The following is a 15,599-nucleotide window of genomic DNA, read 5'->3' on the forward strand; positions in this document are numbered from 1 at the left end:
TTATATACACCCCTTATTTGGACTTTTTGAACTGTAATTCTTAAACAGAACATGGAAGAAGAGAATAAACAACAGACTTGCAGAAATATGCAAATACAAAGGGGCACAGCGATAACCAATTTCAAATTCTGTATCAGTGAAAAATGCTATTGCATTTACAAACTCCTCATAATAAAATATAAAATTTTACTGTAAAATTTCTATTTTTGAGTTTGATCCATGCCAGATGAGACCAAACTGAAATGTAGTATTCTATTATTTAATCTGTACAAGTTGGGGGCACCCACCAAAATCTGCACTTTCCAGGGGAAAGTCCATCTTTTGATTCTTAGTATAGTTTTGATCTGACTTTTCTCAACCACTTTACACAAATTTACTGAGTAAATTTGGCTCTGGTGCATCATATGTTTTGTGCCCAGTCCATGTATGCTGCTTTCTCAGTATAAGTAGCCCTTAGATCTTAACATTTGTTTTTCTGTAAAATTATTGATCTACACATCTGGCATTACCATGGCTTTATTGTGCTGAGCAAATTTACAACTGCCATTTTATTTAGGCAAGACTTATCACAAAGCTTATTGATTTATTTATTGGCAATGCCTTATATTGTTCAGCAATTAAGACTACTGAAATTTGAATATGGCTCCATTCTTCTACCAACTAAATCATGCATGTTGTATAATTTAAGATTTTTCTCTCTTCTTTTTGGTGGAGCTCCTGATGGTCTTGATGCATCTATAATATCAGGAGAGGTGCAGGATTTGATTCCTGTGACAAATTGGAAGATCCAAAATCTATAAAAATCTTAAATAGAATATTACAAAGAGTCCTGCAAATGTAATGACTTTTATGAATGTTTAGTATGTTTCACTTATCACATTATGGCTTTTGAATATAACATTTATGAACTATATATTTATGACGAAGTATCATCTTTGGAAAGCATCAACTTCACTAAATGAAAGTTTATGTTATGATTTCCTCTGAAGTCACTTTTACCTTCTATCAGGATAGCACAAAAAAACCTTCGAAATTGAAATTTGTTTGAAAGTTTGAAACTTTAATCCTGACAATTTCTATTGGTTTTTAAGTTCCAACCATAATATGCACAATTGTTCTTGTGTTTATGCACATTATTTCTTGAAAGTGTCATAAAAGTGCAATATATAACACTGTTTTAAAAGTTTTATATAAATAAAATGTTTTTATGTGCACAACTAGTTTTGCTATCTATTAAATAAATATTTTTTAGAAATATCAAGAACTATTTCTTTCTTTATATTTTTTTCCTCTCATTTATAACTGGAGACACACTTTCTGGAGAATATTTTAGGAGGATATGTACATCATTTTACATGATATAAGAAGAGATTTGCACCCTAGGTGTATTTATCACATTTCTAGCAAAATGACCCCTATTCTCTCAAATTTACTTCAGCACCTTCTCATTCGAAAAAAAATATTTCACAAAGACAGACAGAGAAATTAGATATTTCAAAGTTTTGAGTAATTCTGTTGATTTTTACTTAGGGAAAAAGTACACCATTTTCTTCAGGGTTTAAAAACACTACTATTTTTAAAACAACTAGTATTTTGTAGCATAAGAATAAGACATGATTAAATGGAAGAAAATGCAGATGTAATTTTCCAGAGTAGGCTAGGATCATTCAGCCTGTCCTGCGCTCTACATGGTCTCCTGTCTTTCTCTCTGAACTTCTGGAAGCTCAGCTATTGACTGAGAAGCTGCATCCGCTGAGACCAGTTTCTGGACCTGTTGTGGAAGGTCTTGGTGCTGGATTTTGGCTTTGCTTTAGCTGAGCTGCTTCTCACCCAGAAAGTGTCTCTGCCTGGAGAAAAAGAATGGGTGTGCCTGTGAGAGGACAGATGTGGCTTTTGGGGCTTCTTTGTTATTTTGTCTCTGTTACACACAAACCTTCCCATGGTACCTTCATCATAACACTAAAGTGTTGAGGTAACAAATGGACAATTATGTGAGGTGCCACAGGGGTCAGTGCTTTCTCTTTTGTTTTTTTAACATCTGGCAAAAGTAAGTGGCTTTCGATTTATAGCCCCACTGCTCCCAGGGCTATATTATCTTTGGTAATGGATGATAGTTAGGACTGCACTATCCCTGACAGACCAGTACACAATCTGGAGGTCCTCCTAGAGTCACGACTCCTGTTCGACGAACAGATGGTGGTTGTGTCTAGGAATGCCTTTGCACAGTTTTACCTTGTGCCCAGTTGCCCTTGTTCCTGGATTGGCAGGCCCTGGTCACAGTCACGTCCTGGTCACTTCCAGATTGGATTATGACAATGTACTCTACATGGGGCTCCCCTTGAAGTGTATTTGGAACAGAGGTGGGTTGCTAATTTTTGTACTACCGGTTCAGGCGTGCATGTGCAGAAGCATCTGGGCAGGTGGGCAGAGCCTCCTGCTGCTACTACTACTGGTTCTCCTGATCCGGGCCAGACCGGCAGCAACCCACCTCTGATTTTGAAGTTTTGGCTAGTAGAAAATGCAGTGACTTGGGCAGTTATATATGCTCTTAGAACAGCATATTACACCTCTGCTCTGTGAGCTGTGTTGCCTACCAATTTGCTTCCAGATACAATTCAGGGGGTCTAGTGTTAAGCCCTTCATGACACTAGAGTGGGCTACCTAAGGGACTGCCCCATCTGAAAAAGAAGGCGTGCTGCAGGTACCTTTGTTTAAGGACCTACATTTGGTGGGTCCCAAGAGACCTGGATTTTCTGCGGTGGGATCTGCCTTATGGAACATTCTTTTGTTCAAAATTAAATCAGCTCCATCTCTCTTGATATTCTGACTGGCTGCCTATCCTTGGTTGGAAAACAGACTATTTTTGATGTTGTAAATTGAAGCAACCCTCTTCAGTTTGTATCAAATATTATTTGAGGAATTTGAGTTGCTCTTGAATGTATAAGTCAGAGGTGGGTTGCTCCCGGTTCGGCCCAGTTCAGCTGAATCAGACGCGGTGATTTGGCCTGGGTCACAGAACTGGGAGCGACCTAGGCTGGCCATGCCTCCAAATTGGTTCCCCGGTCTCTTCCGGCATGTTTCTGTGCATGCCCAGAACAAATCACAATCAACTCTGCATGCGCGGTGGGTACGCATGCAAAGCGAACTGGTACCAACTGATATAGGAACCCACTCCTGCTATAAGTATATATATCATAATAATAAAAGTGAACTGTATATCCCATCTAATTAATAACCAAAACATTCAGATTATTCTGAATGATAGTTCCTTGGCTAGGCTTCAAAATATTTAGAGACTGTAGCAGCAATGATAACGATGTTTCAACTTTAGTGCCTGTAATACCATTTCATGTAGTAAAAGTTTTCTAGATTATACAGCTTTAAACTCATTATCCCATGGTATACAATATAACTATAACTTTGTTTTCCAGGATTTGTGAAGGCAGGACATAGTGTTGAACTCATTCAACAGTCTTTGCATTTTAAAGGGAAAAAATGTACATTGATATTTTACTTCATTCAAATTGCATGCATCCCAAAGGAAGAAATAGACACTATTTTTTTTTCATTTTCAGTAAGAAGATGAGAATTGTGTAATTTAGAACAAAAACAAACACTTTTTCAGGGGCTGAATTAACTCTTCCATAAACAGAGAGCAGACAGTGGACAAAACAGTGCTGCAGTTGTTTCATTGAAATTAGTGAACAGGTCTGATGGTTTGAGTAGGGGAATTAGATTTTCTAGATGATTTAAACCCAAATTAAGATCTACAGACTTGTTTTTTGTTATTCTGAAACACAATAGGAAATACATCTGTTTTGGTGGAGTTTGTCACTGAAATTGACCAGTACAATTTAAAAAAATAATTAGGACTTTACCAGTGTTGGATTGCCAACTCCATCCAGACTAGCCAATTAATCAAAATAATATTCCATCCTACTAACTTATCAAGGTGAAACCACTGAATTGTGTCCTATTAGTTGAGTCATTTAAAAATTCACTGTCTAAAGCCACTTTGTCCCTTTCATTCAGTTAGTTAGTTGTCTCTATACAATAATTTGTTGCAAAGGAATCTGGTGACTATTCTAAAATACAGAAATAGAATAGGAATGAAGTCCCACTTTTTTCTCTTCTTTACAAATAATGCAGGTTTAAATCCTGTGTCTACTATTAAAGGCGAAGTATGAAGTAGACCTGAAAACCAACATTTATTGATTGTTAACTGGTCATGACAGAACATTTGTTGCTCTCATTAAAGAAAACTTGTGCATGGTGGCATTGCAATTCTAAAAATGAAAACTCTGTACATGCAGTTTTTAATATATCATTTCAGATATTATAATTATGATAGAAATGCTTGTTGACTCTTTTTGTTGCCTGATCTTTGGCTTTGACAATCACATTCTTAAAATCCACAAGCTGAGTTTAAATGCTGGTAACATCATGAATGCATCCATGTAATTTCTTGGTAACCATTCTGAAATTATTGACAGGTCATATATGTTTAGAATTATTTAACTAATAAGTACTAACCAATCCAACTTGCTTAACTTTAGAACTCTGGCTAGGCGAACTGGCAAGATAAACATCTTATTTTTCTCAGTAATATTTAGGACGTGACTTTGAACAAGTCAAGAACTTTTATCAGACCATTACAAAGGTCACAAATATATGCAAATTTGGGAAAACTTCAGATTTCTTCCTTAAACAAGTTATTACAGAAAGATTTGTGCATATGTGAATGTGCCATGTGTTTGGGGAAACAGTGAAAGAAGTGAGAACAATTAATCAGTGGACCAGCATGTCTTCAGATCTTGTGGGTAATCCATCACTGGAGGCTCTTAAGAAGAGATTGGACAAACATTTGACTGAAATGATATAAGGTGTCCTGCTTAACTAGAAGACCCCCAATTCTCCTCCTCTCCTCTCCTCTCATCTCGTCTCTCCTCTCCTCTTCTCCACTTTTAGTAGCATACAGATTTTCAGAAAACCAGTATGAGAAAATTTGATTTAGCATAGAACAGGCAAGAGTTCTAAAAGCTCTAGTTTCTATCCGCAACAATTTTCCAATTTCATTTTGATTCATGCTTAGGTATTGGGATGTTTGTAATAAGCTAATTAATCGCCACAGTAACTGACTCTTCTTTTACCTTGCCTTTCTTTCTTTTAAATCAGCTGACATGGAAGACAATATTTTGTATCCATATTTTGATAAATAGTTGAGATGATGACTCAGCCAAACATACAGTAACAATCATAGATCTGATTTCAGAGAACCAGAGCATTTAAATGATAAGTATAGAGGTGGAATTGCCAGGATTATACTATGTTTTTTTTAATGATAGATAAGGACCATTTCTTCTGAAGTGGACTTGCTAGAAAATGATAGGTAAGAACCATTTCTTCTGAAGTGGACTTGCTGGAAGATGATAGATAAGAACCATTTCTTCTGAAGTAGACTGCTGGAAACCTGCCAGCCATTGTATTTTTTTGTCACATTAAAGTGAGTTAAAACCATTTTTCCTAGTCCAGGCAATTTGTTCCCTTTCAAATATTCAGATTATTAGAACAATGCATGCATCTTTACCTGCACATTTTAGAAATTAAAATATATTACATAGTTTCAAAAAAGGTTTACATTATATATGAATGGATTTCATCAACTTAAGTAACAATTATTGGGGGAGGTAATAGATTCCTTGCTTATCATGTAGATGTAGAACTATTTTTCTAAGTGTATTACAGACAGAAATATAGGCAATAAGACATGAATGAATAAATCACAAATAGAAAGCACTATCAGATGTGTCTGCTGAAGTACCAATTTTCATCAGCTTCCTTTCTACTACAGTCCTCCATGTCATATCTCATTCTGTTCCTGAAGGTCTCAATTCGGGAATAGATTTGAAAGTTTTAATAAAATTTCAGTAGGCAGGATAGAGGATTGTTGGAAACTGGAAATCTTGATTTGTGACAGTGGAAATAATTTGCACTGAGACTGAGCAACATGGATTGTTGTTGTTAGTTGCGAAGTCGTGTCATCACAAACCCATAGACAACATCCAGGCCTTCCTGTCCTCTACCATCCCCCAGAGTCCATTCAACCTCACACCTACTGCTTTGGTGACTCCATCTAGCCACCTCATTCTCTGTCATCCCCTTCTTTTGCCCTCAATCTTTCCCAGCATTAGGCTCTTCTCCAGTGAGTCCTTCCTTCTCATTAGGTGGCCAAAGTATTTGAGTTTCATTCTCAGGATCTGGCCTTCTAAAGAGCAATCAGGGTTGATCTCCTCTAGGACTGACCGGTTTGATCGCCTTGCAGTCCAAGGGACTCGCAGGAGCAACATGGGTACAGTGCACTAAATTGAGAACCAGCTTCTGACCAGAAGCACTTCAGATGAACACGCTATCATATTCTCTTCTATCAGGTTGCTAATAAAATAATCATTTCTTCCTTATTTTCTCCTTCACAACAATCAGATCTTTGTATGATATCCTTTTATCTGGAATATGTAAATAACAGAAGGACCTGTTTCCTCCTAGATGTTTCTAATCAGAAAGGGCAGAGAATATTTGTTCACAAATATTATTTTCTCCATTTCTGCAGTCATCTGTTACTTCTGTTTCAGATACTTCAGCATGAATTGGAGGAAGAATCACTCCCAAAGCATACGTGACTACAAAGTAAGCAAACGTGTCATAAACAAAGCCAATCACATTTACCACTGAAATAAATGTCGCTTGAGAAAGCATGGAGGGAGCTCACAGAGTAGGAAGATGGAACAAAATGACCTCTGTTCCCTCATAAACTTATTTGAGCACCTTATCATTGCAGAAATAGAGCCTGAGAACTGAGATTTTCTAAAGCTTTGAATAACACTGTTGATTTTTTCTTAGAAGAAAAAATAATAAATAGTTTGTTCAGAGTTTTTAAAAAAAATATCATCAGATTAGGAACACAAATTTAAATAGGGAAGAAAATGGTAAGTGAGCACCTGTCTACCCTAGATGAGTTCAAATCACCAGGACCGGATGGATTACACCCCAGGGTTCTGAAGGAACTAGCAGACGAGATCTCAGAACCACTGAATTACATCTTTCAGAGATCCTGGAACACCAGGGAACTACCAGAGGACTGGAAAAGAGCTGATGTGGTTCCCATCTTCAAAAAAGGGAAAAAAATAGATCCAGGAAACTAAAGACCTATCAGCCTGACCTCAATACCAGGAAAGATTCTGGAAAAAATAATCAAGCAACGAATTTGCGAACACCTAGAAGCAAACAAAGTAATAGCCAAAAGTCAACATGGATTTGTCAAAAACAGATCATGCCAGACTAATCTTATTGCATTCTTTGATAATGTGACAAAATTAGTGGACCAGAGGAATGCCATTGATATAGTTTACTTGGACTTCAGTAAGGCTTTTGATAAGGTAGACCATAACCTACTACTAAATAAAGTAGAAGAATGTGGGTTAGACAGCATCACCACCAGATGGATTCGTAACTGGCTGACCAACCGCACTCAACGTGTAGTCCTCAATGGAACTGCATCTACATGGAGGGAGGTATGCAGTGGAGTACCCCAAGGCTCTGTTTTAGGCCCAGTACTCTTCAACATCTTCATCAATGATTTGGATGAGGGAATAAATGGGGAACTCATCAAATTTGCAGATGACACCAAGCTGGCAGAAATAGCCAACACTCCAGAAGATAGGCTTAAGATACAGAAGGATCTTGACAAACTTGAACATTGGGCACTATCTAATAAAATGAAATTCAATGGTGAAAAGAGTAAGGTTCTACATTTAGGCAACAAAAACGGAATGCACAGGTATAGTATAGATGATACCTTGCTCAGTAGTAGTAACTGTGAAAGGGATCTTGGAGTCCTAGTGGACAACCATTTAAATATGAGCCAGCAGTGTGCAGCAGCTGCCAAAAAAGCCAACACAGTTCTAGGCTGCATAAATAGAGGGATAGAATCAAGATCACGTGAAGTGTTAATACCACTTTATAATGCCTTGGTAAGGCCACACTTGGAATACTGCATTCAGTTCTGGTCGCCACGATGTAAAAAAGATGTGGAGACTCTAGAAAGAGTGCAGAGAAGAGCAACAAAGATGATTAGGGGACTGGAGACTAAAACATATGAAGAACGGTTGCAGGAACTGGGCATGTCTAGCTTAAGAGAAAGAAGGACTAGGGGAGACATGATAGCAGTGTTCCAATATCTCAGGGGTTGCCACAAAGAAGAGGGAGGCAAACTATTCTCCAAGGCACCTGAGGGTAGAACAAGAAGTAATGGGTGGAAACTAATCAAGGAGAGAAGCAACTTAGAACTGAGGAGAAATTTCCTGACAGTTAGAACAATTAATCAGTGGAATAGCTTGCCTCCAGAAGTTGTGAATGCCCCAACACTGGAAGTCTTTAAGAAGATGTTGGATAGCCATCTGTCTGAAATGGTATAGGTTTCCTGCCTAGGCAGGGGGTTGAATGGGCATGCCTGTGAAAGGACAGGTGAAACACTTAATAGAAGTTTTACTTATAATTACACAGATTGTGTATATATTTACTTCTCTTCTGTCATGTACTCATCATATGCTAAATAATAATATGAAACCAAGGATGGCTTCATTCCCCCCTCCTTTGTATTTGGTGTTGGCTCTTTCACAAATCCCTACTGGGGCAGTTTAAGGGCTTTCAGAAAGCCCCCCCCCCCCCCAGTCTGTTATTTTATTTTCTCCTATAGTTTGTTTTCTTTACATTCTTCCAGGAACAAATTACAAACATATCTATTTTATGACAGGCTTTCCGAACTGGGATCTTTCTGAATGTTATTTTGCAGTACTGATTATTTTCAACATTTGTGGTTTGACTGAGGAACAGTGGCAGTAGATTTGTCTGTGTGTGTGTGTGTGTGTGTGTGTGTGTGTTGAGTATGCTATAGGAAAGAAAATAATATTCAATTCACATGTTCTATTTTTGATAATATCATTACTATTTTATCTAACTTGGTAAGTAACCCTCCTGGTAAACCCCGCTCACTATAAAAGTGAGACATAAATATATTTACAGACCAAACTACTCAACATGTCTCTTAGTTATTGAAAAATTCTAGTCTTATATCTTAGCAATTTCAGTATGCTGAATATACTAGTATCATAGGTAAGGTGGAACAATATTGTTGTTGATACTGTTTTGGAAAAAAAGAGAGATTTTAATGACAATCAGCTCAAAGGTAACAGAGTGTACTACACTTGAAGCATTTACCTTTGATATAAGTTGTGCGTCGGAACTGAGATACAGAAAAAAAACACCACCCAGAAACAGGGCAATTAAAAGTTTTATAATCTCAACCAAAAGGTAGTTAGATCTTTGTTCTTTTACTTTTTGCCTGATCAGGAAATGTGCACGTTTAAACATTCTTAGGAAAACCTTGAAGGTTGGAGGATTTAAAGAAGAAAATGATTCATCCAGGTCTTACCTCACAGATGTATCTGAGGATGGGATTTGGTTGCTAATTCAGTACTGAGGGAAACTGATATTGAGAAGCAGTAAAGATGGCTCTTCATATGCAGTAATTGGCAGTAGGGTGCTTCAGATAGCAAGATATTTTAACATATTTTAATAGAAAAATATTGTACACATGTAGATCTGTACTCTTTAATTTTCTTCCCTCAGTAGTCTGAGTAACAGTAACAGTTAGAACAATTAATCAGTGGAACAGCTTGCCTCCAGAAGTTGTGAATGCCCCAGCACAGGAAGTCTTTAAGAAGATGTTGGACAGCCATTTGTCTGAAACGGCATAGGGTTTCCTGCCTAGGCTAGAAGACCTCCAAGGCCCCTTCCAACTCTGCTATTGTATTGTATTGTCATAGAAGGCAGATATAAAAAAACAACAACCTTGTTAGAAAAGATTTTCTCTTGTGGAGAGGATGTAATTGAAACACTAGTTCATGTTCTTAAAAATGTATACAAGAAATTTGTAAAATCCTTGCTTGCTCAGATTATGTTAGTTGTTTGCTTGTTTGTTTTTGCCTAATTCTGCCTGGGTCTTCTTGGGACTGCTAATGAAGCATCATGAACTAATTAACTCACTAACTACCTAACATGATTGTGAGATGGGAAGTTATATAAATTGATTGAATGAATGAATAATATTATTTAGAAAAAAATGAGTTGTAGTTAAGAAGAACAGTATTTCTGAAGGATTATGCTTATTAATATGAATTAGACAATCCGTGCCCTATTGGCTCATCATTTTAGGATCTTCTTCTTCCTTTTCTTTCCTAGAATTCCTGCTGGTTTCCCCATTTCCCTGTTCCTGCTGATTTTCCCATGTATTGCTTTTGGAAACTTTGCAAAGAGAAAGTCATCAGGGAAGCCAGCAGGAAGTAGAAAGTCTAAAGGCCAGCAGGCAGGTAAGTGGCTGCTGCTTGATGGGGAAGGGAGTAATGGGTGGACCATGAAGGATATGCAGGGGTGCATGAAGGTGCTGTATGGGTTGGGAAGTGTGCATGAGTGTGCACAAGAGATGCTGAGGTGGTCACTGAAGGAACATGGGTGGGCAGTGTGGGTTAGCAAGGGCGCATAAGGTTGGTCAAGAAGGGTAGGGAGTATGAGATTAGGGGTGACATGGGTCAAGTATGGTGCATGGTGGTTGCCAGGATATGTAAACATGTCATGCAGGTCAGAGAGAGCACATGGAACAGTGTGCATTGGGAAGGGTGCATGGTGGGGGAATCACAGGTCAGGAATGACACATGTAGGTGCATGATAGGTGCCATGAGGGCAGAGAAGGATATGCAAGGGTTGCTGCATGAGTTGGGATGTGCAGGAAGGGTATGCAGGGTGCTATGTGAGACATGGAGGGCACATGGCGGGTGCTGCAGTTTGGGAAAGATTTGTGGGGATACATGACAGATGGCGCATAGGTTGGGGAAGATGTGCAGAGGGCCATAGATGGGGAAAGGAATGAAGGAGTGTGTGAGTGGCCAATAAAATGTCACAGAATGTTGAAAATGAGGATCATGTGCCAGCAGCAGCCTGGCAGCACTGAAGAAACCACAAGTATCTGAAATGTCATTCCCTGGGGAGTAATGGATCATGACATTCTGTACGTTAATCAATTTGAAGTACTTTTTGACAAAGTTTTGCCCTATGATGTCCTTGTTGGCTCAGTTAAAAGTTACAGACACAAGAAGTTTAGTAATATAAATATTATATTATCTAACTAAAAGTGCACTTTCAGGTCCAAAGCAGGATCCTGTCATCGCCTTCCCTCTACAACAGGGGTGTCCAAACTTGGGAACTTTAAGACTTGTGGACTTCAACTCTCAGAATTCCCCAGCCAGCCATGCTGGCTGGGGAATTCTGGGAGTTGAAGTCCACAAGTCTCAAAGTTCTCAAGTTTGGACACCCCTGCTCTATAACGTTTTTTTGATAGAGCTAAACAGCTGCTGAAGAATTCATGCCCATTTTACTTTTATCATTTTGGTGGATCAGTCCATTTTCATCCAGTGGGCGATTTTGTTCTATGCTGAAGTAGGGAAAGTTGGATTCATGAGGGACAACATGAAGCAACTGAAGTAACCTAGTTATTGAGGAAGAGCAGACATTTGGGGATGGGGGAGAGTTTTATTCAAAGTTATAAATGCTGTGTGGTCTGGTGTGTCAGGATAGAACAGTGATGGCGAACCTATGGCACGCGTGCCACAGGTGGCACGCATAGCCATTTGTCAGGGCACGTGAGGTGCTGCCCTGTCAGTGGCCAGCGTGCATGTGCGCACTGGCCAGCTGAGTTCACCGTTTTTAAAAGCCATTTTTTGCCCTCCCCAGGCTCCAGAGGCTTTATAGGAGCCTGGGGAGGGCAAAAAGAGCCCCCCCGCCCCCCCGGAGGCTTCAGAGACCATCCGGAGGCTTCCCTGAAGCCTTCGGAACACTTAAAACGACCCTCTGAGCAAAACGGAAGTGACTTCCGGTTTGCTCGGAGGGTCGTTTTGAGCACTCCAAAGGCATCAGGGAAGCCTACGGACGGTCCCTGAAGCCTTCGGAACGCTTAAAACGACCCTCCGAGCAACCCGGAAGTCACTTTTCGGTTTGCTCTGAGGGGCGTTTTAAGCATTCTGAAGGCTTCAGGGAAGCCTCCAGACGATCCCTGAAGCCTCCGGAGGGCCTCCGGGGGGGCGGGGGAGGCTCTTTTCGCCCTCCCCAGGCTTCTATAAAGCCTCTGGAGCCTGGGGAGGGCAAAAAAAACATGTAAAAATGGGGGGGGAGTGACTGTAGTGCACGCATGCGCACTGGGGGGGGGTTGCACATTGCACTATGGGTGCGGCACGCTCGCACATGACCCCCCTGCCCTCCCCCCACTTCTGGCACGCGAGCGAAAAAAGGTTCGCCATCGTTGGGATAGAAGCTTCCTGTTCTTGATTTACAAGGTATCTCCTAAGATATCTTTCTCTCTAAGGTCTGCCAATCATTACTGCAGAATGTCAGCAAGAAATCTGGATAAAGTAACTACTTTAAACCTATTATAAGGCAAAGGCTGATTTTTTAAGTAACAAAGCTCATTTCTTTGTCAGTCCATGCAACACTTTCTATGGCCATTGACGCAAATTTCTAGCCCATTTATATGCAGTTATCAGAAGAAGGCAGGGTGAATAAACTAAGTTGCTCTGATATCCGTCCTCCAGAGAAACTAATTCATATACCTGCAGTGTAAGCTCCTATTTGCACCTCTGATGAGATGACCGACAAGACTTTGGAACTGCTATTTGCATATAATAAGCAGAAAACTCTAAAAGAAGCATTTTATTTGTGCTTTATCACATTTGCATAACTCACCTATTGATTCTGCAAACTAGCCAATAGTTATATGCATTTTCTTGGAGCAGAAAATCAATAGTTAACAGCTATCTGTTCCAAAGGCTGCCAAATTTCTAGTTGGTGTTGTTGGATTGGACTTCATTTACATATCATTTCATCCTATGTGAGCCAGATAAGAATTTCTTGAAAGGAGAAGAATGATTTAAAATTTTCTTCAGAAATTAACTATTTTGAGAGCACCAATTACTTGAGCTTTAGTTTGTTAGAAAATCTTTGCAACATAATTACAGTATTTCAATAATCAGATCAGAGTTAATAAACACGATGAGTCTTGAGATATACAGACAATTTACTAGGCTGACCAATAAATTAAAGAGGTTCTTTTGAATTCAACTTAAATGATTCTGCTGTCCAATCAGTGATTAGATCAAATACAAGACAGAATGGGTGCCAGGCACAAGAAATTGGGAACTAGAATTAGGTTCAAAATGAGTGTACGTTTATTCTATGCTACCTCTAAACAAGAATCTGAACTACTAACCATCAAGGCAAATTGATGGTAGATTCAATAGAATTCAAGGAGACTTAGATCTCTTGTGAGTGTGAAGATGATGCATTTGACCCTTTCCTTGGGCTCAGTCTGGTCATCTCCTAGATCAGGTTCACAGCTATAATTAGTAGAAAGAAGAAAAGGGACTCTGAAAGCAACCAGATCAGCTTATCTCATTTTGAACAAGAAATGTAAGATTTAGTGGGACTTAGGGACAACAAGGTTTGCCCTCAGCTCTGAAAACGTCTGGGGTGCTTTGTGTTACTTATGCTCTGAGCCCAGATAATAAAAGAGGAGGATCAAAAATGGGAAGTACTTTTTCTCATATTGGCATCTTTAAGATGCGGGAGCTTAAAAGTTGTCAAGTTTGAAAAGCACTGGTGTATTAGGAATTTAGCTTTCTGGACTTCAGATACAGCCCAGATAAACAGCAGGAGAAGAAGATCGAAGATTAACCCTGCCTTGACCTTACTGTTTTTAAAAAGGAGTAGTGAAAGTTTTGGATCTGCTCTCAAAATTCTGTTTCTATACCCTAGAACAATAAAAGTAGCATTCCTGTAACACTGACGTTAATTCACCTAAATGCATTATCATGTTGCATTCTAATGTGTTTCTCATCCCCACACTCTCCTAGTTACCCCTTCACTATAAATCCAAAACTGTTCACTCTCAGACACCAAAATGAAGTAATATTGAACTAATTTCTGAAGTTCTTTTCCTGGTGTAGGAGGGTTGGGTTTTTTAGATTTTGTATTTTTTAATATTGTAAGCTGCCCAGGGTCATCAGGTGTGAGTTAGGTGGCCCTATAAATTAAATAAATAAATTTCCTAGCCAGGCAAAAATGTATGAGTAGCCCCACCATCCCCAAACTGATATTTTCTACTTGCATTGGCCTGTGCTCTGATGGGTGTGGGGTTACTGAAAGTTATGGTCCCCAAACATTGGTGGAACATCAGACTGGAGGAGACAGCATACAGAGAGACCAGGGAAGGAGTTTAGATTTATTTTCAGTAGTTCACTCTGAACTTTGCTCCTGCTTTACAACCCAGAACATGAGGGCATGAATTGACCTAAACCAGGGGTGTCCAAACTTGGGAACTTTAAGACTTGTGGACTTGAAGTCCACAAGTCTTAAAGTTCCCAAGTTTGGACACCCCTGGTTTAGGTCAATTCAGTCCCTTTGCACCAATGCTTTGATAAAGAAAGAAACTCAGACTTCCTGTGGTGACGTCAGCGTGTCTGGAGTTGAGGAACGGGAGCTCTCCTGATCTTTATCTCCAACTTCTTTGCTTGGGCTCATATTTGAGTGCTGTCGATCCTCTAGGGACCAACAGATTAAGGGGGAAACTCTGAAGACGCTGGGACGATAAGGCAAATCCTCCCAGCGGCAGGAGAAACCCACTAAACGGACGAAGAAGCAACCTGCCACTTTGTCAGGATGGAGCAATGGCGGCCACATAAGAAGGAAGCAAGTATTTAGAACAGCTGGGACAGAGGTAGCCGTTACTACAACCTAAAGAAGAGAGAAACAACAACTCACGCCGGGCAGAAAGGTGAGCTGGAAAGAAGGAAGCTCTGAGAAGGGGATTTTTATCAGACTTTTGCCGAAAAGCTGTGAGAGCTGATTTACGATCTGTGAATTGCCAGCGTAAATAACTTGAACTAAACAGCCCAGAGGAGGAAGCAAAATCCCGGCATGGATAAATAGGACTGGGAATTTTTGAAAAGACTTGGAAAGTACAAAAGAACTGTTCATCATTGGGGCTGGTTGTGGATTTGCTGACTTTTTCTTTATTGCTCTTCTGGATCAGAGGGCCCCACCTTTACTTACCCTGACTACTGGACTGGTGATATTAACTGACTAATACTAACACGGATACTGAATAGAGGGTGACATCTAGTGGATCAAAACAGGAACCTGCAGTCTGGAAAAATCAGTAACCTTTTATTACCTATTACCCTTATAACTGTTACACTGGAGAGATATTAATCTGTATTAAAAAACTGTGTGAATTTAATGTTAAGATATATGATAATTAAGGATTTAAATAGAATGGAATAATACATAGGAATGTGTAGATATTGAAACGTGATATTAAGGAAGATTATTACTAAACATTGAGATAGAAAATTTAGTGATAAAATTGGTAAATCTGATAACATTGATACGGTGGATAAAGTAGAAGCTAAGTGGAACTTATATGCAAATGTGGACAAGGA

The sequence above is a fragment of the Natrix helvetica genome (genome assembly GCF_964273705.1).
Source record: "Natrix helvetica genome assembly, chromosome: 2".
NCBI lineage: Eukaryota > Metazoa > Chordata > Lepidosauria > Squamata > Natricidae > Natrix > Natrix helvetica.